Source organism: Coturnix japonica, chromosome 1 (assembly GCF_054131305.1).
Source record: "Coturnix japonica strain WE chromosome 1, WE-NBRP24, whole genome shotgun sequence".
NCBI lineage: Eukaryota > Metazoa > Chordata > Aves > Galliformes > Phasianidae > Coturnix > Coturnix japonica.
The window spans coordinates 24,386,375-24,412,945 of NC_140663.1; the positions used below are offsets into that span (position 1 = coordinate 24,386,375).

Below are 26,571 nucleotides of genomic sequence, written 5' to 3' on the forward strand. Positions count from 1 at the left end.
ATGAAATGGCATCCCACACGAGCACTACAGTAATTTACATATTAATTTCCACTAATGTTTTTTTATGGCTGTAACAGACTTGTTCTAGTCATATTTGATGAAATACAACAGATTGTGAAACAACAAACAGTGAGCAGTTGGGTATGATTTATCTGTTGTTCCATTGGATCCTCATTTTCCCTGGAAAAAGCTTTGTCTACATTATTAATGTCTGACAATTTTCTTGTATTCGTGCCCTGAGGCAGAATATGTCTGCTAATTTTGTGCAATGTCTGCTTTCATAACAAATGGTATTTATTTTTCATTTTACAAAAATACCAATAAATAAAAAAGTAAAGTTAAGCTACGTGGTTTGACATTGTGAAATGTGTATTTTACTCAGAAATTACAAGATGTTCTTATTTGAGGTTAAAGAGATGAAAAAAATTCACTGGATTTCATGTACTTTCATGCTATACTGCAGCACCTACTTCGGTATTGAAAACTTCTGTTTTTATTTAATGGATCCTATAAACATGGGCAGAGAACATGCCATGGCATAATTTGCTAGCAAGCTGATTTTCCTTCAGCTTTGTTGTAGTACCCTCATCCAGAGCTCGGGTCTCTTACCAAAATAGTTTTCTTGTATCAGCTTTCTTAGCTTCTCCTCTGGTGAAGGGGTAGTATAGTATAGTATAGAGCAAAATACTGAGCGTGTCTGGAGAAAACGCCATTTTCAGAAGAAAATCTCAAAAACTTCTAAGTTGTTAAAAAAATCCACAGCACTATGCATGCTTCTATCTTTTAAAGCAGTGTACTTTCTTATTGAGAGTATTTGCATTATATGACAAGTCAAATAATTGCTGGCATGTAGTCCTAGAACCTGGAAAATAACTGCTCTACTTGTAGTAGTCTAGTGAGCCGCCGTGAGAGAAGAGCTGGACAAAATGCCAGCTGTTTAAGTGGGGATAAGGTGAAAATGTACTTGGCGCTCATGTTTGCTTGTAAGAAGGTACGATGTTTATGTCTGTATATTGTTTTGTATTCAAAGTATCATTCTGTGTGGGTTTTTTTGTTTTTTTGTTTTGTTTTTTTTCCTTTTTTTTTTTCTTTTTTTTTTCTTTTTTTTTTTTTCCCCTCTGTGTTTTAATTCTGGAAGTAAACCTCTCCCTTTTAGAATCTCAGAAGACTTTTTACTACACATCATTTGTATTCCTTGTGCTGCGTGTTATTATTGACTTAGACTTTTAGAACTTCTTAAAAAAAAATTGAGCATTTTTTCATGTCTAGGTTGAAATTAAAATAAACAAAAAGCTAAATGTTTTTTAAAAAAATTAGGCAAGAGAAAATATGAAGGAATCTTCAGTATAAATATTTAATAAAGCTGTTACCCTGATGCAAACAAAAGGGCTTTGAGGAAGCTGCTAAATGTAATGCACCAGGGCATGTTTTGGAAGCAAAGAGTATCTCCTGTCTCCTCCAGCTCCTGCCTGTGCTGATGGTTTACACAGTTTGCATATTCCTGGGTACCCAGAAAGCAAGAGCTCAGTTTCATGTAGCTTTCTGCAGTGCAAACCTGCATGTGTTTGAGTAGGATGCTGATGTGCCGATGGCTGCATCTTTCACTAGCCGTAGCTGCCTACACTTCGAAACATTCCTAGGCAGTATTTCAGGCTAAACAGGTCAATGCCATGTGCATAACGAAGTAAATAAAAAAAAAAATAAAAATATATATATATTTACGTAATGAGGTGTTTCCAAGTTAGATTTTTCTTTTTTTTTTTTTTTTTTTTTCATGTTTCTGACCTCTTTCACCTAATGCAGATAATATCCTGCTCTAGTTCTGTTCAGTGAACCTTCCATTTTGCAGTCACTGTTGTCAAAATTATCTGGGGGGATCACACCAACCCCACCACCCCTCGGTTGGTTGGCTGCCCATGGCCAGGGCCTGTGTTGAGGCAGTGCAGCCCTGTCACCATAAGAGGCTGTGTGGGGCTTGCTTGGGAGATAAGTCCATAATGATGGCTGCACTCTCTTTAGCACAGTGTCAAGGCGAACTACTCATGTCACCGTGTCTTAGGAATGCCTTCATTTTCTGTGCTTTGCAAACGAACAATCAGGGACTCTAAAGAAATATGGCTGTGTTTCAACTTTTTTTTTTTATCAGGATGGAATCCTTTCAGGAGTATCTTCTGAATGCACACAATGATTTGCTGCTAGTAGCAGTGGCAACGTGCACAGAAAGCGAGAGCTTGGGACAGTGCAGCTAGAAATGATTTTCCTTGAGCATGCCCTTTTTCAAGGAAGGACAGCTTGGCAGTGTGATAAGGGGCATGACATCTTAATGAGCCTGTAATTGGGTAGTAGTGTTTGAATTATTGCATCCTTTGCCAAAATTTGTAGGTTATTTATTTAAGAAACAATATGGACAGAATTCTTTTAAAGTTTCTTGGTAATGGTCATCATGACACGTGAAAGGAAAATAAAATGAAGGCTTCCTACTTAGGTTTTCCATTGGTACTGTTTGTACTTTTTAAGCCTGCTTATATTCCCAAGCATTCTTTCTTTATTATCCTTACTGCATTTTTTTCACGTATGCTTGGAACTGACCTTTTTCCTCAGAGTACCGGACTGTGCTGACAGCTGGATCTGCTGAGCTCAGCATCCCCTCCCCAGAGCCAAGCATCCTCTCTGGTCTTCGAGCTGTCCTCTTTTGTTACTATAGATAGGGAATATAGCTCTTCTTCTCTAAAAAATGCACTGTATACTGAAACAACAAGACACACATTGTACCAAAAGCTATATTTACAGCTGTAGAGAAGTTATTGTCTCACGTAGACTGGATGATTTTGTATCGGCAGTTTGGAAACTTCCCTTTTCTTTCCCAGCCTTCTCATTCAGATAACATCTATATATATGAAAATGTGTAATCACTGTGTGTGACTTTTTTCAGAGTGCAGGATCAGAGAAGCTTGTCTGAATTAAGCAGGCTTCATCGAAGGTTGCGCATATAGATGTTTGAAGTCTTTTTGGAAACAGTTAAGGGCAGTTTAAAAGCAGCAGGTTAGAAGAAAATAAGTAGCAGTCACAAATTCTTTCAGTCATAAATAAACACAGCAAATTTTGAAGTACATAATTCTTTTTGCTCCATTAAAAGTGGATTCAAGGGGAAGGATTCCAATAATGAAATGGGCTATTTACAGGCCTCTTCTCACCTTGGTATGCAATTGCTGTACATTTCTGCATGCAAATATGTATTACACAGCATTTCTTTTAGCAGTTCTTACAGTGTTTATCATCAGTCTTGCAGGAAAGACAGAATGCCTTGAGTGGTACAGATTATATGTGTAAGCAGTATTGTGCATAATAAATTAATTAACAATGATTACTAAACATTTTACAGTACTACTGTGGGGCAGAGAGAACTGCTAAATGACCTATAGTTTCAAAATATTTCATTTGAATGGCTGTGTAGTGGTAAAGCAAATTTTCTTATCTTGTATATAGTCTGATAACAAATTTCTATTCAGTTACAGATTTTCTTAACAATCAGAGTTTAAATGTGTACTTTCAGGAAAAATAAACAAAAATTTCTCAGGAACCTTGTGGGAGAATCTAAAATGGTAGAGGAAAAACACTTCTTGATGTTCCTTTTTTCATGAGGTAGTTCTAAAAAAATACTAGTTTTAGTTCCCTTTCCAGCTTTTTAAACAACAGTTTCCATTACTTGTCCATTCCCATGTTTGTTCATTCAGCCCATTTTGTTAAAGGGAAAAACCAGGCAGGATGCTGGACCTGAAAGAGTCTTTAGTGTTGACCTTCCCTTGCAACCTGTTTTAAGGTGTTTTATGGGATGTGTTTCAATCTTTAAACTGTAATTAATAAATCCAGTTAAGTGTTTTGATTGTCACGGTTCTCCTGATATTCTTTGTATCTCATAGGAAAATTTTCTCTTAAAATATCTTCATAAAAGATTAAAGAAAAAGTTTGAACCATTTAAGATGTCCGTGCTGCTGTGCAAACAATTTGTAGTATATATTCATAAAAAGATGTTGTTAAATGTACAGAATTAACAGTGAACAGAACACATTATTGTTATAAAAATGTTTATTTTAAAATCTTTAATGCATCATTGAGATGAGTGGCTTGGACTGTAAATGTTTTCCTCACTATTCCAATATGAATGTTTGCTATTTGTTACTTGTAAGTTTTACATAATGGCTTCTTCCTTGGATGAATGAACCAAGCTTTTCAGTGTGGAAGAATTTAAATAATACTTACATCCTTAAGATGACTTGATGAAACACTTTCATTGTCTGATTCTTTCTAGAAAAAGAGAGGGAGAGGGAGGCGAAAGATTGTAGAAGAGGAGGTGGAAGGGGGAAGGGGGAGGGGGGGAAGATAAATGAAGCAGGGCTTGAGATGTTTCAAATCTTTTCAAGTGTTACCTGTTTTTAAGCTGGACAGCACTCTTCTGTGTAGTGTGAAAGGCACTCTCCTATTAGGCAATTTGCCTTTTATTATTATTATTATTATTATTCCCTTAAGAACTGAATTTAGAGGAAAATATCTCATTTCCTTCAGTCTAGCTTAGATTACCTACCTTTATACCCATATCTGGTAGAACTTTGTCTTGCAGGATCTTTTTGCATCATGATGCTTGTCAGACTGTTATTTGACATATAATAGACCAAAATCTTCACATTTGCCTTGTTAGGGCAAGTGAACCCTAACACAGCACACTTAAGGCTTTCCAGTAATGCTTGTGTTCACAGAAAGTTCAAAGTGTGTGAAGAGAGATCAAATCTGAGGCAGCACATTACTTAATGTTGCTCCACACTGATCAGGGAAGATGGAAAATTATTGGTATGGAAGCCAGCTCCTGCAGAGGCTATTCTGCAGCCTGAGGCAAAATTCTATTTGAAGCTTTCAAGTTGTGTATGTTTTTTAAAGCTGGTTTTCTTTTTAATTTTTTTTTTTCCCTGCATTGCTTTGTTCTTTATTTTCCACCTCTTTGTACTTCAGTAACTTAGTATTAAACAAAACAAAGCTTTCAAAAGTGAAGAAAACTTACAAGAAAGTACTTAAAACTTTTATTTGAACAATCATCACATAACAAATGGTGCTGTAAACTACTAAAAAGTTTTTGAGAAAAGAGCATTGTCATAAGTTTGAATAATATCCACTTAGGTCTTTTTTCCTTGTGAGCTGTACCATAGTTGACACTCAGTAACACCTACAGTTTTCCTGGTGTTTCACCTTCTTAATGAAGTTAGTCAAATATGTAATACAAGTGCTGATGTGCAATCAAGATAGCAAAAAATAAACAACTTGAGAGTTCAGTGAGAGTTGATGTTTCTGGTAGCTTGTAGTGAGGTGGGTGAGGAAAAAAGGCTCTCCAGTGTTTTTTTGTTTTTTTGTTTTTTTTTTCCTTTAGTTTTGATGGTTTGAAGATAGAATATTTTAAATGTCACATTAACTACAAGTACTCTGTGGGGTTGGTAACAGGTTTATTTTATTTTATGTACAATTGACTTGGGCAACACATGACAGAACTTCAACTTCAGTACCAAAACGAGTCTGCAGATTTAAATTGCCCATTTGTTACCCATCTGCTGTTCTAGGAAATAACAGGTAATAACAAAACATTTCTGAAGCATTATTTGTATAAGTTATTCTGCTTTGAAGATACACTATTAATTATAAAAAACCAACTGAAATAATAGAACCTGGAGGTGTGGATTCAGCTATACTAGTTAAAATCCTTTACACCAGAAAAGATGTTTAAGAGGAAGATTAATCCCCATAGCACAGTGGATTTTATACTAGTATAAGTACCTTGAATACAGAAGTACTGTAGAATAGTATATAACCATGGCTCAGCTGAAAGGGATGTGTGTATATCTGATTGGTAGTGTGATGTCTTAATCATACATGGCTGTTTTCAGAGTTGGTCTGTCTGTCTGCTCTTCTATAGGAACTCAACATTTAGGTTAGGCAAATAGTCATTGATTGAAATCATGTCAGAGCAAAGTGATTCCATTCAGATTTAATGCCAAGTGACACTAGATGATGATAGAGTTGAAGTGCTTTTCACTTTATTTACAGTGATTGTTTCTCATAAAAACTAATTTATTTTTCAAAAGGTTAAGGAAGGATGATAAATTGAATTGCACTTTCCTGTGTCATTAAGCTGCGGTTTTTAACCAAAGAACATATGGACATTTATGAGAACTGATGGAGATCTGAAAGCAGTGGTGACAATTAGTGCTTCAATAAATGCTCATCCAACTGAATCCAGCAGGAAGGGCCATTCATTACAAAGTATTCCATGGTAGTTAAAGCTTACTCAAAAACTTACAAGAAAAAAACAATGAACACAGTAACAAATGTATTTCTACAAGGCTGTAGGTGTTTTAAATATATTATTTTCCTTCAGATGTGAGGTGATTTTCAGAGCTTTTTGGGCTTCTTTCCAGAAGGCGGAGAAATTAATCAAATTAGCTGTGCGTGTATTGTGTGCCATCATGTTTGCAAATTCTATACTCCAAGCCTTCGTTCTTTGAATATATTATCAATAGACAGTAACTGAACAATCCTTGTTTGTTTGTTTTCTTTTGTTTTTGTTTTGTTTTGTTTTTCACTGACAATCTTTAAGAAGATCTCCGCTTTGCTGTACTTTGCATCACAGAAACTTAGGTCTGAATTGGATTTTTCCATTGAAGGGATCATGGTGTGCTCTTGTTTAGGAGCTTTTGTCACCTCCACAGGTTTGGGATTTAGTGAACTGAATTCTATAATGGTGCCTCAAATGTCCACGATATTTTAAAGAATTATTACTTCTTATGACTCTCTTCCTTTGCATCCAAAATATCTTCCACTGTAATTGAATTAAACTACTTTATATTAACTGTATTTTAAGTAAGTGATACTCAGAGTAATTTCTGTTATTTCTTTATCTTGTGCCTTTTTAGAATGTAGCTATTCCTTCTGTTTACCATACTTTCTTTACAAGTTAATAATTATGCTTCTTTAGAAAGTGTTAATACTGTAATTTTGGTATATAATCAATTATTAGATTTAAGGTTTAAGAAAATCTCATGAAGATATGCCCCCATTTATAATCAGCCAACTTGAGCATAATGATCTCAGTTATGGTTGCTTTTCAAACTGTATGTTAGAAAAGAGTGAAGGTGGGTGGGTGTTAGGGAGAGAAAGCAACAAAACTGGGGGAGTAAAGTACTGGTTTGTATGTCTAAGGACATTAAAGATCTACTGACTAAAGGTATGCATCAGAATACCAAAAGTCACCTATGAAGAATACTGTAGGTTAAGTTACAACTATTTTGTAGCATAAAGATGAATTTGGGGACCACTTAAAGTTCTTCATTCTCTTTGATTGTGCCTACTAACTAAGCACTCTCTGGAATGATGTTCTATAGTCCCTGCAAAATTATTTGCAGAAATGAAAAAATACATGTTTCAAGAATACTTTTATTACTATTGAAGAACTGATTTTGACTTTGTAAAGGGTTTTTAAAAATTATTTTTATTTTTATTTATTGTTTTTATTTTAAATGAAGTTGTGATATAATATAAAGTGTTTATCATGTTCTTTTCTTATGAACACTAAGTAATTTTCACTTTTTGTGGGCTCATATAAGAAGATTAGTTGAGAGAAATCAGAAGTAGCTCATTCATTTGCTCATTCATCGTGCTGGTGATTCATAATACCATTTTGTTTTGTACAGTAGAAGTGATATCAAGAGAGAGAATATTTGAAATTCTTTTCATCTGTTCTTTAGCAAATCCTGTGCAGTTCTTTGCAGTTCAGCATAAAGTTTCCTATTTGCTGCCTCTGGTGTTTAATTTTCTATGCGCATTTCCAAGCGCTGGAGTTGAGTTTGGGGATAAGGGGGTTATAACTAAAGTTTCATTCTCTTACAGTTTCATTACCCATGTATATCCATTCTGAAACTTTTTAATGACTTTTCCTATTTTTTTAATTTATCTTTTTCTTCAAAGGATCTTTCTTGCATGAAAGTAGCTGCAGCAATTGTCTGCTGGAGCTCCAGATTTTTTTTTGCTCTGAAAAGTGTACCGTCTGAAATTGTACCTCTGAGACCTGTTTTGGCCTTTCACTTTTGGCCAAGTGGGACATAGTAAGCTCAAAGAACACTGGAACACTGGTTATGAAAGAGACAAGGAGAGATTTTTCTTTTTTACTTTTTCTTTTTTCTTTTATTTTTTCCTGCTAGAATTGCATCTGCTATACAGAGATTCTGCCAGGCATTCTGGTGTTAAGAATCTGCAGAACTCCAGAATGCTCTGGGCAGTGTGCCTGCCAAAAACATAATTAGATTTCAGAAAAATATATCTTCAAATGGAAAGAGAACTTAAATACAGAAAAGTTGATCACTGGATACTAAATGTAATTAAATACAGATTTAGAGAAATTTTTACCTATAATCCATTTGCTTTCCTTTTTGACTGAGTTTGGAAAGTTTTTCTGTTGAATGTGAAAAAACAAATGAGAATTTAGAACCTGGCTGTGTTTCTGACTCCTGAGAGGACGCTGACTGTCCTGTGAGGTTTTAGGGATTGTTTGATTTTGAAATGGCAGCAGTGCCCTGTTAGCTAGTATAAAGCACCATACTAAGCAGTTCATGCTTGTGTAAATTGTTTTCCCCTAAGAAGTAGACAGTAGTAAAATTTCTTATGTGATAATACTTAGATTTAGAAATTTAGAAAACTATGCATTCTGCCCCACACCAAATTAAAGAGGCTGTGATCATTTAAAAACTAGTCTTGTTGTCAGTAGCCAGAATAGGTGTTGTTCAGCAATAGGTCCTTGTAACTGGTTTTTGCTGATGTTTGTAGTAAAAATTTTAAAAATCTATATTGAAGTATTTCATTTTACAAATAGAAGAGAATCGTTTCCAGATGGAATTTATTTAATGAATGTTTTCATCTATAGGAATTCTGACATTTTAAAGTGTTTTTGCATTTTGAGTCTCATTAGTTTGGAGTCAATCTAAGAATAGATGTGCTGTTCCTCAATGAAATAAATGTCGTATTTCTACATGTACTTCTTCTGCAATATATATATATGTATATGTTTTCTTTTGACACTCTGTCTCCTCCATGAAATAAATGTTTCCTCTAGTGAAGCTGGGCCTCTGATATAACTGGGAATTTTATTTTATTTTTAATAATTCAATACACATATTTGTTCCATCTTGCTGAGATTTAGAATTGAGGTTTTAATTTCCTGCTGTAGACTGCATGACCATTAAGAGAGGAAAGAAGAAAGTAATTCCTGCATCAGTCGATCCAAACCCTCCCATTACAAACTGTCACACAACATTATATTTTTTGTAGCTTTGATTACTTAGTGCTTTAGTTGGAAGGGTATTGCAGAAGCTAATTTCTTGCAGCATCAGAAACTACCATTTTAGTCTAAATCTATTGATGATCAATTGATTATTATGCATACATGTGTAGGGGCTGTGTATATTCATTCTGCTGTTACTACTCTTTTTCAGTTGAAATAGCTTTTTCCTCTTATCTTCTTGCCTGATAGATTTTAGAGCTCACTGATGGCCTTCTTGGTCTTCATTTTATATGAACCAAATAAAGTTTTTGGAATTAACATGTAAAGCTAAAAACACAATGTACTTTTATTGAATACTGCAGATGTCTTAAACCAGTGAACAGTTGATAGCAGCACAGAAGTATCAGTCCAATTTCTTGATGTTAACACAAATCTTGAATTTATCTAACATCTTTGGAAACTATTAATAAAAGGCCTCTTCATTCAGAAAGAAAAGCCTGACTTTGTTCGTATTAGTTTTAAAAACAGTATGGAGAAAATTAACTGTATGCATGAGTGTCATCACCAGAAATTGCTACTTTTTCATTTCTTAAAGGGAATCTGTTGTGCTGGAAACTGCTGAAAAGTTACTTCCCATTTCTTGTTTGGAGCTCAGACAGCTATGTCTGTCATATGGTCTGTTACAGTCATATCTGTCTAGTTAGAAACTAAATCAGACCACTCATATGGGTGGTTGTGTGGAGCCAGGAGTTGGACTCTGTGATCCTTACTGGTCTTTTCCAACTTGGATTCCATGATCTACATTTATCTGTCTGCCTTATTATATTAAGAATGACTTGCTTCTTTTTTGGAAGCTTGAAGTAGATAGAGATCAGTTTGTATGTTGTTACCATCTAGTCCCACTACATTCAATAATTGAATATTATTTTTCTTCTATGTTGTGTTACCTCTGGTCTCCATTTCTAATACTTATAATATCTCAATATATAATATCTGTTTTCTGAAGCTTGTTTGTAACACAGTTCAGACCATGATATCAGAGGCCATTATTTTCAAGTATAATAAATGATTTTTTTTCTGTAACGTATTTCAGAGAGATATTGAAATACAGAAATGGTCATGCTAATCACGTAGATGTCAAAGCAAGAAATGCCCTTGTGAAATGGGAAACACCTTAATCTACCTTTGTGGATTGAATAAGAAGTACTTAATTTGCAGCAACTGCTGCCCAAAGTCATGGAAATTGGTAGCATAGATCAATGCAGGTATGAAAATGCCTCCAGGGTAGTGGACAACCTTTTGCCTTACTTGTCCTTATTGTATCTGAAATATGGGCTTGTTGTTTCAAGTATTATAATGAGCAGCAAACTGGAATAGCCTCCATATGTTTACATCTTTCATTTATGTAGATAACACGACACTTTATCTTGTGTGTTTCAAAGCATCAAACATTTAATGCAGATTTAAATTCACTTTTTTCCATTAGGTCGATATTTCAGGATTATTGGAACCCAGGACTGGATGTCTCCTTGTTGTTTACTGCTTGTATTGATGCTTTCGTAATTGGTACCTTGTGATGCTGGATACTCCAGAAACAATGAAGCATACTGAGATAGAAAAATAGCCTATAATTTCACAGAGCTTTTTAATTTTAAACATAATCAGTTATGGTTGTTCCTGATGACTTTCTGTGTTCTACACCCTAAAAGTACAAAACTTACATTTGATTTGTAATTATTTTCATTTGTGAAATGAAATGCCATCACTTAAATCAGTATGCAATATAGAATTTTTTAGGATGACCTACAGAAGTTCTGGTTTTGTAATTTTATTTCTTCTTTTTGGGATAATTGATTGCAATTATACAATCTTTTGAGGTGTTTAACAGCAGTAACATGGCATCTTAGAAACACAGCTACAAGTTAAATTCCTTTATTGTAAATTAAAAATCAAGGAGTACAGTTCTGTACTTTCTGTTGAATATAAGTCCTTGTTCAATAAGTGCTACTCAAGAAATAACTTTTTTTTACTGCTAGTAAATTACTGTATTAATTTCTTTATTCTGGTAGATAATATTGTCTCGATGGGCAGTGATATAGCAACTAATATCACAGTTTTCTCCCTGCAAAGAACTTTGGGAACTGGTAAAATTAAATTAGAATTTTATCTCTGTCACCAAATAGAAATATGGAAATGGTCGTGTACACTGGATCTGTTCCCTGGGAAAGATTATTAGAAATGGAGGCGAGGGATTATCAAAATCTTTTCCGTTGCTGCTATTGCAAAATCCACAGTATGCCACACTGGAAGATATAGAAAAGTATAAAAGAAATCATTCTGTATTTTTAGCTTCAGAGCAGATAGGAAATTCATATTTGTCCAAAGTAAGATCAAGGCTCTAGGGAAAACACTGCAGACCCAAGCTGAAGAGTCACCCTCTGGAATCAGAAATCTTAGTGTTCTCATCATGGCTGTGAGGGAGAAAAAAAACATTCTGGTTTGCTTTTTGATGGAATTGTATTTCATAAGCTATTCCCTGGGCCTGAAATTTATCATGCCCTATATGTGAGGGGGAGATCTTTGAGGACAAAAAGACACCAAATACTAAAAAACTCATATAAAAGGAGAGAAGTGCTGATGATGGTGTCGATTGTCAAGATTTTTGAAGTAACTATCCATGACAGCTTGGTACCAGCTTATCTTGCAGCAGTGCACTGTAGCGTATCCACCAAAAATACTGGAAGGATGGAAACAATTTGTTCAAATGAGAAATGTGAGAATGGAGAACACCAGATATATTTCTTAAAATACGTTGGTCATGCCCTAACAGTGGCAGTGCATTTTTACTTCTAAAACAGTAACACCTTCCAGCTTCATCACATAACTCTACTTCGGCTTCTCTTATACACCTCGGTCACTTCTTGGTAATGTGAATCAACAAGTTTTTGTCAGAAGGGGCTGGTCCCTTCTTCAAGTCCCTCCATTCACTAGTGAACAGGATTTGCTTTTGCTTTCTGAGATCTTTCCATTGCTTGTTCATCTTGCTATATGTGTACTTTTCATTTTGATTCAGAATGCGGTGCATAATATCCACAATGTTACTTGCAGTACGTGAGTGCTGTTCTGCTTGCTCAGTATTCATATACTGTGCATGAGAATGTGTCCCAGAAAGGTTGGCAAAGGTGATAGGGAAAGTTGTAAGGCAAATTGCCAGAAGGCATCTTTTTGAACTCCTATGCACTTTCTTTGTTTTGATTCTCTATTAAACAAATAAACAATGTATAATACCTGTACTCCATGTTAAGACTTTGTACTGTGTCATCTTAGGGCACAAGAAAAAAGTTAGAATTCCTGATTAACTGAAAAACATTGACCATGGTTTACAATTAGTACATCAAAACAAATATGTAACTACAGAATGAACAACAAAAAAAAAGTTAAAAAATGTTGCAGTCAAAGGATTTTTCGTATCAAGTTTGTTTTCAGCAGATTTAAAGTAAAATATCTTTGGATCATTTTTTTTTCTTAACATGAAATTTAGTAATGAATGAGTGATTTATCTTTTGACAGCAATGTGAAATGAAGCAAATCCAAAATAAAATACAGACAGTAATGAATTGGGGTATTTTGCTTGGTTGTAATTACCTTTAATTAAGATTAAAAATGGAATGTACTTTTAAATCTTATCATTTCATTCACTCATCCATAAATGTGGACTATGCTAGTGATACCTGAGAGTCATTCCAATTTGTTGATTTAATTGTTACACTTCTGCAATGCTTCTGAGTAGTGAAAGGCAGTTATTTTACCAAGCTAGAATAATTATTTTGATCTCAGAAGAACTATTGTATTATATAATTAATGCCAACATAATCAAAGTAAGAGTTTCTTTTGAAAGTCACTGGAACCCATTCCTACTCTACACAATATAAAGGGACATGACTGCTTACAGTACTGTAGAAACCAAATTTGTAAGAAGTATATGAAAAGTACAATATATATGTGTATAGTATATGAAATGACACCATAATTGCTTAAAAAATGTAATATTTGCAGCATTAGATTATACTTAGTGGTAAAGTGCCATGGATATGTTGTGTCCAAAAACCATATTGCCTCATAACTTTTTTGACTGATCTTGTTATTTTTACTTCTTCACCTAAAAGAGTATTTCATACCAGTTTCATTATTTCATTTACAGTTATCCATGTCGTCTCATTCTTCATCTGTTAGAGAAGCAAACCATGGTATTAGCTCTAGAGTGCTATCATTTTCTAGACATTCATTTTCAAGATTATCATTTATTAGTCCCAATGTTCCATATCTTCCCTCCTGTTCCCTTGTGTGTGTGTTTTGCCATCTATCCGCAGAGCAATTTGGTCTGTACTTTAAGATTTTTACAATAAATTTTCTGATGCACATGAATAATTTACTAAATTGTTACCTGTGGGTATAAACTCTTATGTCCATTTACACGTCTGAGTTAACACAGCTTCATAAGTTTCTTTCTTCCACTGTGAACAATATCTCTTTCTAGTCTTGCAGTTTCTTGATGTCCTTTTCAGCCTGTAAAACCCCAAGTATAGCAATAATATTATAAGAAGATAACTGTTCCGTTTTATTTGATGAAGTGATGAAAGATTTTCTACCATCATTTGTAAGGAAGGGTAGGAAAGTAACTATTTTCTGACTTTCAGTGTTCACTTAATATGGAGCTAAGGTTTGATTCTCTATAAGGAACTGCCTACAAACACATTCAGATATGTGCTACTAATTAGTGAAGTTTTCCAAACCTAAGCTCATCATTACTGTGCTCTAAGTCTTATTCTTGATTTATTATTTTTTTCCATCAGGAAGGCAAGATTCATGAAGAGGACTAATAGTTTTGTCAGCTAGGAAGAAAAACCTTAAGTACACAAGCTTAGGTCTTAAATGCAGGCAACCAAGCTATGTGATCATGTTTAATAAAAAGACAGTACTGCTTCTCCCAAATCCTGACCTGCGTACATCCTTAGATCCTCACAGCTATAACGACACTATGATTTTTTTATATTAGTGATGTTAATCTGGCATGGAGAGAAAACTAAAGTGAAAATGCTTATTACTTTATTTATCAGATTCTGTTTTCAACTGTGAGAATTTGAAACATTACCCAAGAGAGCTAAATAATAAAGAATATATTAGCAATGAAGGTATTTGTTATGTAGCATCCCTGGTAAGACTGTAGTCTTTGTCCTGGAGAGACTTAAATCTACATTTCTATGGATTTTTAAAGCATAATATTTAAAACATCCAAAAATTCTGCAACCCTGGGAAGATTCTGCTTCTTCAGGACTTCTTTTCTTCCCATTTTAAAACCTGCACACTGTATCTTGCCTTAATAGGAACAGTATAGTGTAAGTAGGAGATTTTTTTTTTTTTCTTTTTTTTTTTTTTCTTTAAGCAGGCTTGAGTGGTAAGAAAGGCTGTGATAAGGAGAAAGTCTTAACAGCAATTCTGAGCCAATCAAGCGGCTCTATTATCATCAGGCTGTCAGTCGTATTTCTCATGTTTACTGCTGTAGGCTGGAAAGTCAGAAAAGAAACATTTAATCAGTTCCAAAATTAACTGTAAAGGAGATGAGGAAATGTACATGAGTGATGTTTATAAGTTTCTTTTAGTACTTTTTCCAGGTTTTCTATAGAGAAGGCTTGGTAGAAGCAAGGATCTTTGGGGAGAAGTAAGGTTTCTCAGTTGGGCAGTCTGACAGAAGGAAAGTAGACAGCAAGAGTGTACATAAGTTTTACATTAATAGTGCAGTGTACTTCATTTCTTTGCTACAGTCACATGGCTTAATGTGCTGTTATTAGCCAGAAAATGGAAGATGAGCAGAGGGAGAGAAAATTTGCAGAAGATACACCATCATTTCATCTACTTAAATTCAGAAGGCTGTGAGGTGTTCTAGCAAGGATGACTTACAGTGAGTTGAGTGGCATGATTGGAATAGAAATTCATTGGAATAGCTGTAAGACAAGACATCCACAATAGTTATTAGAAATGATTCTAACTCCTAAAATTACAACCACTCAAACTAAATATGGTTGAATCACAGGAGCAATCGGACTAGCATCAGAAATTGGTACTAATACATAAAACTAGCTAGCTAATGTAATTGTACTACTAGCTGAAATCGTCTTATTGAAAATCTTTCCTGTTCATGTATTGGCTTCTGTGAGCCACTCTCAATTTCTAAAAGAAATAAGAAAAAAACCTAAAAAACCCTACCTAGTATAATGCTCTTAGGCAAACTACTAATGACTGACAATGAGGAATGCTAAAAGAAATCAATATTGGGACCACAGTACTGATAATGTTTGATTTATTTCAATAAAGTTATCTTTTTTATTTCCAAAAGGAGCAACAGCGGTAGCATAAGTGGTAGTTGACTCTTAACTCACTTAAAAAATTAATAAACATTGTAAAAAAAAAAGGTAGGGACTTTAGAAAGAGAATAATATGGAATTACAGAAGATGTATTAATTATTTGAAATGTTGAGCAGATTTAATTCTTGTGGAGATCCCTACAACTGGTGAATTGCTTTGGAAAGAATCTGAAATCAACTGTGACTGCGTGTGGCTGGAAGAGTAGCTTTTAACTGCTTCAGCCCAATAACTTTTTTGTTATCATAGTTAATTTGAACTTGATTTGAACTAAAGTGTCTGTGTAACTCACCCCTGTGCTCTAACTATTGCTCAAGAGAAACTGGAGCATTGGGAACTCAGTGCAAGATTCCTGCATGCAGAAAGAAAGATGAGCAGTCCGTAGCTTTGTGTCCAGTGGGGTAAGCAGAGGCAGCAAAACTCCTTCTTAGAATGTTTCGGGAATTCTGTGTGGTATCTGTATGGAGTAGATGTATTTCAATAATTCCTTGATGGAAAATCTTTGAGTTGAACAGACTGTCTCAGTGTTCCCCCAACATAAATTATCTTTCATCTAAAATTTCTGAAATACAGACAAATAAAGTGTCTGTGATTTGAGTGGTTGTCGCTAGTCCAAGATCAGATTATTACAAACCTCCCATCAATCAGACCTGCAGGCAAGAAAGTGTGATATTTTCAAAAGATAACAAAATCCTTTACAGATGGTGTGTGTGCTTAGTATTACAGCTCTGGATTAATCTTGACATATCATCATCCTGTACAAATACATCCTGAAATGTAAGTCTGAAAAACAGCCTAAAAAAGATAACGGAAATGGCGAGAGATGTGGGAATATTCCCTCAAAACATAGAATGAAACTACCAGAGCAGTGCATTTTTCAGTAAGTAGAAACCTCTCAAATGATGAAAAGATACAGCAGAGATATTTAGTAAGACAGAAGCTTCAGACTGGTCTGGGGAAGAAAGAAAGGTGAAATCTTCCAGAAAATGACATTTCAGCAGAATCAGGTGTTGTCAAAGATCGAAGAAAAACTGTGCAGTTAAGAATGACATTAAAAAATATAAGGCTTTCTTTGTTTAAAAGGAAAAGATGTTCTTTTAAAATAATATTTTTATTACCCTGAATTATCTAAGCAAATGTGCTAATCAGTTAAGCAAATTGACATCTGTGTTTGAATACTAGGGAGACAGCAAAGTGCCTCTTTGTGGTTTCGGTTTATTTCACAGAGCACAGATCAATAGCAAGGAGACCAAAATAACTGTTGAAATGAACCAAACTGAATTCTCTTATAACAAAGTGTTATTATGTGTTAAAGCATTATGGAAAAGTAGACACTACTTGCAAGTACAAGCTGATGTTTTAGTTACTGTTTTTTTGGTTTTTTTTCGTCTTGTCTTTGAAGAATTACTAGTCATTTTATAATACTAATCTAGCATTAGACTTTTTATAGCCAGCAGTGCAGAGGGATGAGACCTCAAATTTGCTAGCAGCGTTCACTGGTAGTTGGTGACATAAGGCTAGTTCTTAATTCAGCAATCACAAGTTCTGTTCTAAAAATCAATATGCAGGGTTGGAAAGATGATGTTCTGTGTGTCTGTCTCATCCTGTTTTTCTGTTGTCTCCCCTCCATTGCCCTAGATTATTGCCTGATCTGCTTCTGTTTTCAGTTCTCAGCAAGCCCAGCCAGTGCTCTTTCTTTGACTTCCCTAAATGTCTTTGATAGAGCTGTATATGTACAAGATTTAAGTTGTCATAATGAGCTTCTGCATCATCATCTGCATAATACTGGGCATGTGGAGCAATTGCAGAAGGAATCTTGCGTGCTTGATAGCTCTGAAGCAGATTGTGATATCAATTGCCTTGCATGCTACACATTGCATTTAGCATAAGATTCAAAGAAGACATGGAAACAAGGGCTAGAAGTTCAGTTTCTGGCATAATTGGTTTAATTAGGAAAATTAGACAAGCTGGTAAACATGCCCAGTTTTCTTTTGGGGGCAGATGAAATTTGCTGGCTCTGGGAAGATTAAATGTGCTCTATAAAAACAAGCTTGTCATAGAAGAATGTAGGTGACCTCAACAGACTACAAACAAAAAACAGTCTTCAAAGGTTTATCACTTTGCAAGATTTAAATAGGCTTTGTTAGCTCAGAAGGAACTATCACTTCATACAAATTTAATCTCCTGACAGATTTGAGTATTCTGGTTCAAAACAAAGGGTCATTAATGCCTCTCAAGGAAATAGTTGTAAGAACTTCATAGTATTGAGAGAATAATAATATATTCTTGGTTTTCAGCAATACTTGAATGGTTCTAATTGAAAACTTAAGGGAAAAAAAAATCTGTTAATGGACCTCCAGCATGGAAAATCCTAGCCTGAATAGCAGAGGTTATAAAAGCGGGGTTTTACAATTAGGGAATAGGTGTTACTATACATACTGTCTATAATAATCCTAAGGAGAAATTGATTTAGGTATCAAACAGGGAAGAAATATTTCAGATGACCTGCTTTTTGTTGAGGCTAATCAAACAAATTAAAACAATTTACAAGCTAATTATGGCCCCTTTGCAGCAGCGGATGATTCTGTACCAGAGCTTCAGATAATTTTTTTCACTGGATTGGAGCAGGATATTTAAAAGGGACAGTGACAAACCTAGATTAATGACTTCAGGTAATCACTTACATGCTGCTTTCTGGGCTTGAATAGTAAAAAAGTTATCAACCACACATACTTGTGGACATAGTTTTGGACACCGTTCAAACAAATATTTGGATCAGTACAGACTCCTTTATAGACATTAGGAGTGAAATACATTCATTGACAGGTGCCACACTGCATCGATTTTGGGCTACCTTTCTGGAAACTGCCACAGGATATTTAAAGCGTCTTTAGCCAAGAGTGCTTCATAGCCATCTAAATCCTTTTTTTCTTTTGTCTTTTTCCCTTTATATAAGTGTCATTAACAAAGAAAAGCAGCATTTGCACTGTAAACTCTCTGGACAAATATAGACTTTCTGTTGTACAGGACTTCACACAGTGACCCTTTTGGGACCTACTAGTGCTCATTATAATTATCCTTCCATTCACGTAATTTGACTTATTGAGAAAAGCTATCACATATAAATCAAATACATAGTAGTTATTTCTCTTAAAATATCACATTATAAATTGTGTGTGATACTAACTGGCATTTTAATTTTATTATATTCATTACTTTTTGAATTGATTTAGAGTGAGTACTACTTCTAAATGAAATGTTTTGAGTCATCATCCTTCTGAATTTCATTTGAGTTAGCTGGCGAAATGGCTGAAGATGGATTATATTGAAGAAGTTTTCATATGGCCTTGCCTGTTGACCTCTTTGAGACCCACAATGAGCTTAGGCCCATTTTAGAAATATGTTATGCAGCATTCGTTTCAAGAATATGGATTAGAGAGCTTTTCAGGACAGTAGGGTGCCTTAAAACCTGCTGCAAATATGTCATCATTTTTGGCGTGGCTTTTTATTTTTTTTTCAATTGTGAATTGAATTGTTGAGTACAAGCCAGTTAGTTGAGAAAGAGAAATAGATGGACATAAACTGGTGCAATTTGAACAGTATCTGAAAAGTCCAAGTGTGATATTTTAAAATGTCACCACTTTTTACCCTTTCCCATCCGATAAACATTAGGGCAATTTTCATCTTAATATTGCCACTGTTCATAATGTCAAATGTGCTGTCAACATATACTGAAGTGTTGCTTATGAAACTCTTTCTATTCCCAGATTTAACTCCCTTGCTACTTTCCAAAACCAAGGTAGAATGTGCAAATGAAGGGCATTTGTTGTTGCTTACCAAGCAACAATCAGAGTTCAGTGAAAGACTATCTCTTTACACAGGATCTCAAGAAAAGCAGCTCTCTGCCAATCAGAATGGTCTTTTTACTACAAGGAATTTTCTGGATTTACTGTGTTTTTGTCTAACTTCATTTGTGACTTAACCATATAATGTATCATGCCACATGAACTAAATGCTACTCTTTTTTTTTTTCTTTTTTCTTTTTCCCCTATTGTTTTCCTAGGGTCTTGAATAGTAGTGTTGTAAATAATGTTGCCTTTTCTCTAAAGCTAAACAATTTTCCTTACTCCGCAAGATTAAAACTAACTTAGGTGCTAGCAGTCAGAAGTGTGTGCTTGCTGGTGTGCAGTTATCATCTCCACATTTTCTTGGTGAGCTGAACAGTGCGCTGTTGTTTGAATAATCTGTTCCACCACCAGATGTGCAAATTTAACATATGGTTGGAAGGAAAAAAACAAAACAAAACAAAACAAAACAAGTGAGGTGTTTGGGAGCCATTTTCCACTTTCTTTAGGTGTTTTTGTCTCCATCAAATTAATTTTAATATGAAAGAATAATGTCTTATCTCATCATTGAAATAGTGGATTAACATTTAAAGAAAACTCATTCTGTTCACATTATCTGCATCCTCTTAATACTTCAGGATAATAGTCCATTTTCTGATTGTTAGATACGTTTTAGTAGCTATATTTTCTAAATTCCAATTACTGTTTTTGAATGTTTTGTTTTCCAGTGAAACATAATGGAATGAATTAGTACTTATCCTTTACATCTTCTTTTTTTGTGTGTACTTGCTATTTGAAACTCGCTATGGTTGTGGAAGAGCCATTTGCTTACCTGCTTTTTCTGAACTTGTTTTTTTTTTATGTTTGTGAGTTTCAAGAGCTGTGTTTCTGAAGTGGATACTCAGCAAATGGGAACGTTTTTCCAGAAAGTCTTTGTAAAACACTAAGTAAAGGTTCTAACACTGATATTCTATTATTTTTCTCTCTCTCTCTCTTTTTTTTTTTTTTTTTTTTTTTTTTTGTGACCAACTGTGAAAGATGATTTCTGTGTATGTGTGAGAACATGTGAATTTCCCTAGTGACTGCATATGATTACCATTACATACTTTCATATTTTACAAGATGGTCAAACTGTTTATAGCAAGGAAGCGTCAGATATATTACTGTTCTAAAAAATAATAGAATTTTCCCATGCCCATTTTAAGCATTACTTCTAATCATGACTTTACACACAGGTGTAGCCTCTTTGTATGTACTCATTCTATTTTAGGAATTAATTTTCATGTCAAATATCTTTGCCTTTTTGTTAGTTTGTAATTACAAAATTAAGATTTTACAGGGTTCTGAGAATCCATCAGAACCAATATGAAATGTGTAGTGTAATAATAAATGCTGAGAGATGATTTTGCTGCTGAATATAGACAATTTCCATTGTGACAGTTTGTATACTCTCTGAATGTGACTTTGGCATTATATTGTCCTGCTTTCTAATTTGCACCTGTTTGTGTTCATCCATCTGGCTAAGTGTGAGATGCTGAAATCTATGCTTCTGCCAAATATAACTAGTGTTTAACACATGCTTATGCTCGTATATAGATGTCTGCTTAGTCATATTTTTCTACCATATGCCTTGCTTTTCAATTTAAAATAACTTTACTGCTTTAAAATAAATAAATAAATAATGGACTAATAACTTTATTACATGAAGAATGAATCATCTTTCACTGAGCTTTTTAATTCTTTCAGTGTGTGTGTACTCAACAAGTTAGCTATTTCTCTCTATTTTTTGGTCTATGAACACATTTTTTTTTTATTTTTTATTATTATTATTATTTTTTTTTTTTAGCCACAGATTATATATAATTAGTGACTAAAGTGAGTAAAACTTTAAAGACATAAATAAAATTCACTTCCACAATATTTACTGAGTGGATACTGGATAGAAGAAAAGAAATTCTAGGAAGGGCAACTTAGGGGCTTTTAGATGGCAAGAATGGTTTAGTGGCTTGTAGTTATAGTGATGGAAGGACGGTTGGACTAGATGATCTTGTAAGTCCTTTCCAACCTTGTTATTCTATGATTCTTTGATTCTAAGGGCTGCAGCTTCTAAGAGGCTGGGGGGACAGGAGCACTCTTACTTCATCTCTTTGCTGCTACTGAAATCCATTTGTCCATTATTTAGGTATATACAATCTACCTGCCTCCTTATGTTTATTTTTATACTACCCATTACATAACAGTAATTTAATATTCCTCCTCAGAAATGTAGTTTATTCTGCTGCCTTGCTGTAGTGAATGATGGGGAGGAGAAGGAAGCAGAGAGACTGATGCTGATGCTGCCTCTGCAGAGGGACTTGGTTGAAATAATCACTGAACTAATGGAGCAACGTGATTATCTTGTCCACTTTGTTGAGCAGGTATTTTCAAAAGAAGACTCAATTACAAGCTTAAAGGTGACTGACTCTAGATGTATGCAGAACTACACCATTTCTAATGATCAGGTGCTTCTTTCTGCCTCTAATTATGAATATGTTTTTGCTGTAAAACTGTCTGTGTTTGGCATGCTTCTGAGCAGATTTGTTCATGAGATTAATGTGAACAGATGGCAAGGTGAGCATCACAGCAGTGCCTAAAATATGGACTGTGGCTTGAAGGTCTGCCTTGTTTCGGCAAAGGACAGTACTGGTGCTATGTAACTGTGCTGCAAAGCACAATGGTATGCAGATTTCTTTACAAAAGAAAAAGTTCTGTTCTTTGCAGCTGTTTGAAGTCTAATGGCTACATTGGCAATTAGTTTAATTTACATAATGATTCCACAAGCCAAATTATTATCTGTCCTATAAATGACTGAAAATTCTGTTTGTTAATACACAGCATTTATGCAGTTATTACAAGTGTCTGCCACAATCTTTGGACAGAAGTACACAGACTGAGAGAACTGAGTGAGAAAGTAAACTACTTTTTGGATATATCTATGCCATTTCTGTTATTTTTAAAAAAACATTCAATAGCCTTTTTCATTTTTTTTGTAATCAGTGATTGCAAAACAAAAACTCTTTCTATGCATTTGAATTGCATTTGGAGTTGAGATTAGAATGCAATGTATTAGCTTTTTCTGTTGATTTTCAGTGAGAATTAGTCTTTCTTTAAACTGCCTTTCAGAACTAGAAATAATGGCTGAAGATAATTTTTCCTGGAAAGATTCCAGCAGAGGGTCACAAAGAAGATAGAGGGCCTGGAGCATCTCCCCTATGAGGGAAGGCTGGGAGACCTGGGTCTGTTCAGCCTTAAGAAAAGAAGACTGAGAGGGGATCTTGTTAATTTTTATAAATACGTTAAGTGTGGGAGAAAAAGGGATATAGCCAACCTCCTTTCAGTGGTCTGTGGGGACTGGACAAGGGGAAATGGCTACAAACTGGAGCATAGGGAGTTCTGTGCTAGTATGTGAAGGAACTTCTTTACAGCGAGGGTGACGAAGCACTGGAACAGGCAGCTCAGGGGGGTTGTGGATTCTCCTTCTCTGGAAATATTCAAGACCCTACTGGACATTTGCCTGTGCAGCCTGCTGTAGGTGGTCTGTTTTGCAGTGGGGTTGAACTTGATGATATCTGGAGGTCCCTTCCAGCCTCTACGATTCTGTGATAAATGGGTATCAGAGACAACCAGAAATACGGGCATGGCCAATTATTGAAAACTGAATGGCTAATAGAATTAATGACTGAATGGATAAATGTGATATGCTTTTGGAAGAGCAAGCTTAGCTGTTGTGAGAGGAAGTCTCGCCTTTCAGTTGTATGATACTTCTCAGAAAGAGACAGTAGTTAGGTAGATCATGTTAGTTAATATATTTGACTAGTATTTATAAGAGATGCATAGCCTGGTTCTGCAAATATGAAGGAAAGAAAGAAGGTGGTGTTTTTTTTGTTTTTTTTTTGTTTTTTTTTTTTTAATGAATGGAAGAAGACTGCATTGATAAATACTTATTTAAAAGATATGATATTTTGGTCAGAAAATGACAGTCTTAGCATGGATTTTTTGCCTCTCTTTGGTGATACTTGTAGCAGGTATTTGCCCTCCAGTTAATCGCAGTTCAGGAATTTCGTGAGCCTCATGTGGTTCCTGTCTGGAATCCTCAGTAGGCTTCTTTTCATTACTTAGTCCAATTCCTGTTAAAATAAATAAATAAATAAATATTTAACATTGATCAATAGATTTATTGTTACAGAAAAGGGGTCCAACTGGCAGGAAGAAACACTGTAGGCTTGTCTATTTTCAGTCTAGATTTATCATAGGTTCAAATGATGCCTTTTAATTGTATTATTATTATTATTATTATTATTATTTTCACTAAAATGAGAGGGAACAGTTGCTTCTCATGTGTCCTTTCCATGCTACTTATAATTTTATGGTCCTTTCATAGGTCTGTAGACTACATCTGAGGGGCCTCTTGAGTTCTCTGTACCAGTTAGCTGTTAGCACACACAGTTGCATCATATAATCAGTGCTGATTCTGCTTACTGCTGACTTTCCTTGTGCTTTATGTTTTATAAATACAAATCTGCATTGAAAGGCATTATCCTTCTTTTTTCTTTAAGTTTTTATAAAGTTATTTTCCCACAAATGCATTTGAAAATCTGTCCTACATTCCTGCTCTTTCAGTGCTATTCAAGTTGCGTGAAGGGAGAGACCTGTGAGTTCTTCGGGTATAGGTTATTGACAAACAGAACTGACTGGGAGGTCCATAATGAAGGACATTATAGAATCACAGAGTCATAAAATTACTGAGGCTGGAAAAGACCTTGAAGATAATCAAGTCCAACCACAGCATAACCATAGTACCCTAACTCTAACAACCCTCTGCTGAATTGTGTCTCTGAGCACCACATCCAAATGGCTCTTAAACACATCCATGGATGGCAACTCAACCACCTCCCTGGGGAGCCTATCCCAGTGTTTAACTACCCTTTCTGTAAAGAAGTATTTCCTAATGTCCAACCAATTATAAATTTACCTTGGTAAATTTGTAACAAAGATCTGTTGGAAGCTAAAGGAATGTTTTGGGAATAGTACTTTTTTTTTTTCCTGTCTAAACAAAACAAACACAGAGACTATATATTTTGCTAATAGTATTGTACCTAATACATTTGTATCTAAAATCTGGAATGTACAAGGGACCATGAAATTACATGAGATTTGGGAGTACTGGAAACACAGTTATAAGTCAGGTATTATTACAGAATTGTAGGGGTTGGAAGGAACTGCGGAGAACATGGAGACTAATTTCCTGCTAAAGCAGGTTTCCTGCTGTAGGCTGTACAGGAGAGAATCCAGATGGGTTTTGAATTTTCTCCAGAGGAGGAGACTCATAACCCCCCTGGGCAGCCTGTGTCAGTGCTCTGTCACCCTCACAGTAAAGAAATTTCTTTTCATGGTCATATGGAACTTCCTGTGTTCCAGTTTGTGCCTGTTACCCCTTGATCTATTTCTGGGCACCACAAAAAGGTTTGTGCTCAGTGTGAGATTATTTACATCTCATGGTAAAGAGCTTCAAGGCCATCATTTACTGTGAACTTGGCTTCCTTGAAGGTCTCAGGTCATGACAGTCTTAGACTATAAGTCGTATTTCTTGAATATGAAATTTACTAGTGGACAAGTAGTTTATTCATTAGAACCACATCTTTTTGAAAATTGATATGATGTGTGAAACTTTATTTGTGTGACAGTTTATGCCAAAAACCGTAAGTGGTTCTGGAACAAATAAAATGATTTGAAAAAGAAACATTTAGATTTTGTGTCAAAACAATTTAGCTAAATTTACTTTAGATTAGTGTAAAAACAAGTCCAAATTAAACCCATCAGCCAGTCTCCACTTTCCTGCACTCCCCAAATTACTTTGCCCTGCTAGATGCCAGACATAAGCGTTCATGCTGATTTCTTCATTATGCTATTTACTATCTGAAGAAAAGAAATAATTGTAGAAACCGTATCTCTAATTGTGAATAGTATGAGCTTGCCATTGCTGTAGATTTTTCTCTGCTAATATGGATTAGAAACAAAGAGATTTATTCAGAAGTTTTCAATCTTGCCAGACAGTTTCAAATTAGACCAGAATTTCTTAGTCTCTGATGGCTGTGTTCCTGGAATTTTCAATATGTCAAACATATAAAGTTAGCAATACAAACCTAAAATATTTTGGTGTGTCACATTTGATTCTCGGAGTTAAGGAATGCATTGTGTCAATGTGATTAATGACTAATTAGGCAGTCCTGTAGGTGAGCACAGTACAATTATAGTTCCGTACTGACAAGGACTTTTAGCACTACATATGTTAGTTTTTAAGGAATGGCAATTTAAGTTTCTCATTAGGCATACTGCGCCATAGCCTAGAAATATTCATGACTTTTTTCCAGCTTGTTCAATTTTCCATAGCATTTGAAGCAACTAACTGTGAAGGGGTGTATGAAAATTGAACTAGAGGGTAGAACATCATGTATTAACTCAGAGAATCTAAACTGATCAAAGAAGATCTTACCCAAAGTGCATAATGTAAGTAGTCAGTCATCTCTGCAGGTCACAATCTATTGTTGACTGCAGAAGACATCAGTAAATGTAACATAAAACACTGCATAATTGTTAGATAATCTTAAAGGCCTTATCAGTGTTAAATGAGAGTTCTTCAACAACAGAATTTTCCATATTTTGGTCGCTGAACTGAATTTCTTACATAAAATGCATTTTGTTGCTTTCTGAAAGCACTGTCATCTCAGCATTGCAGGGGTACGAGGACTGAAAGTTTGCTTTCTAGAAGATATTTAGTAGGACTTTTTTTCTTTGGAAACAAAAAAACAAACAAAAAAATAATTATGGTCATGATAGCTCTTGCATGCAGTGTGAATTTCTGAAGCATCTTTGATTTCCAGAGAAAAATTACAGGCATTACCCATTAGCTTCTCAAGCAGGGGTCACAGAGCGGGAAGTACTGCATGCAGACTT

At 34.9% G+C, this 26,571-nt stretch overlaps 1 protein-coding gene and 1 long non-coding RNA gene across 5 annotated transcripts in view; one reads left to right on the forward strand and one right to left on the reverse strand.

The window, feature by feature from the left end:
• The window catches only part of IMMP2L (inner mitochondrial membrane peptidase subunit 2), a 430,059-nt gene that overhangs the window by 88,280 nt on the left and 315,208 nt on the right, over positions 1-26,571 (forward strand). The window lies entirely within an intron of this gene.
• LOC146762327 (uncharacterized) lies at positions 1,753-25,787 on the reverse strand. The gene is made up of 3 exons (XR_014933819.1): positions 13,758-25,787; positions 4,261-4,305; positions 1,753-2,746 (listed from the first exon to the last, which is right to left on the reverse strand). It is a non-coding gene; the product is annotated as an uncharacterized LOC146762327 (long non-coding RNA).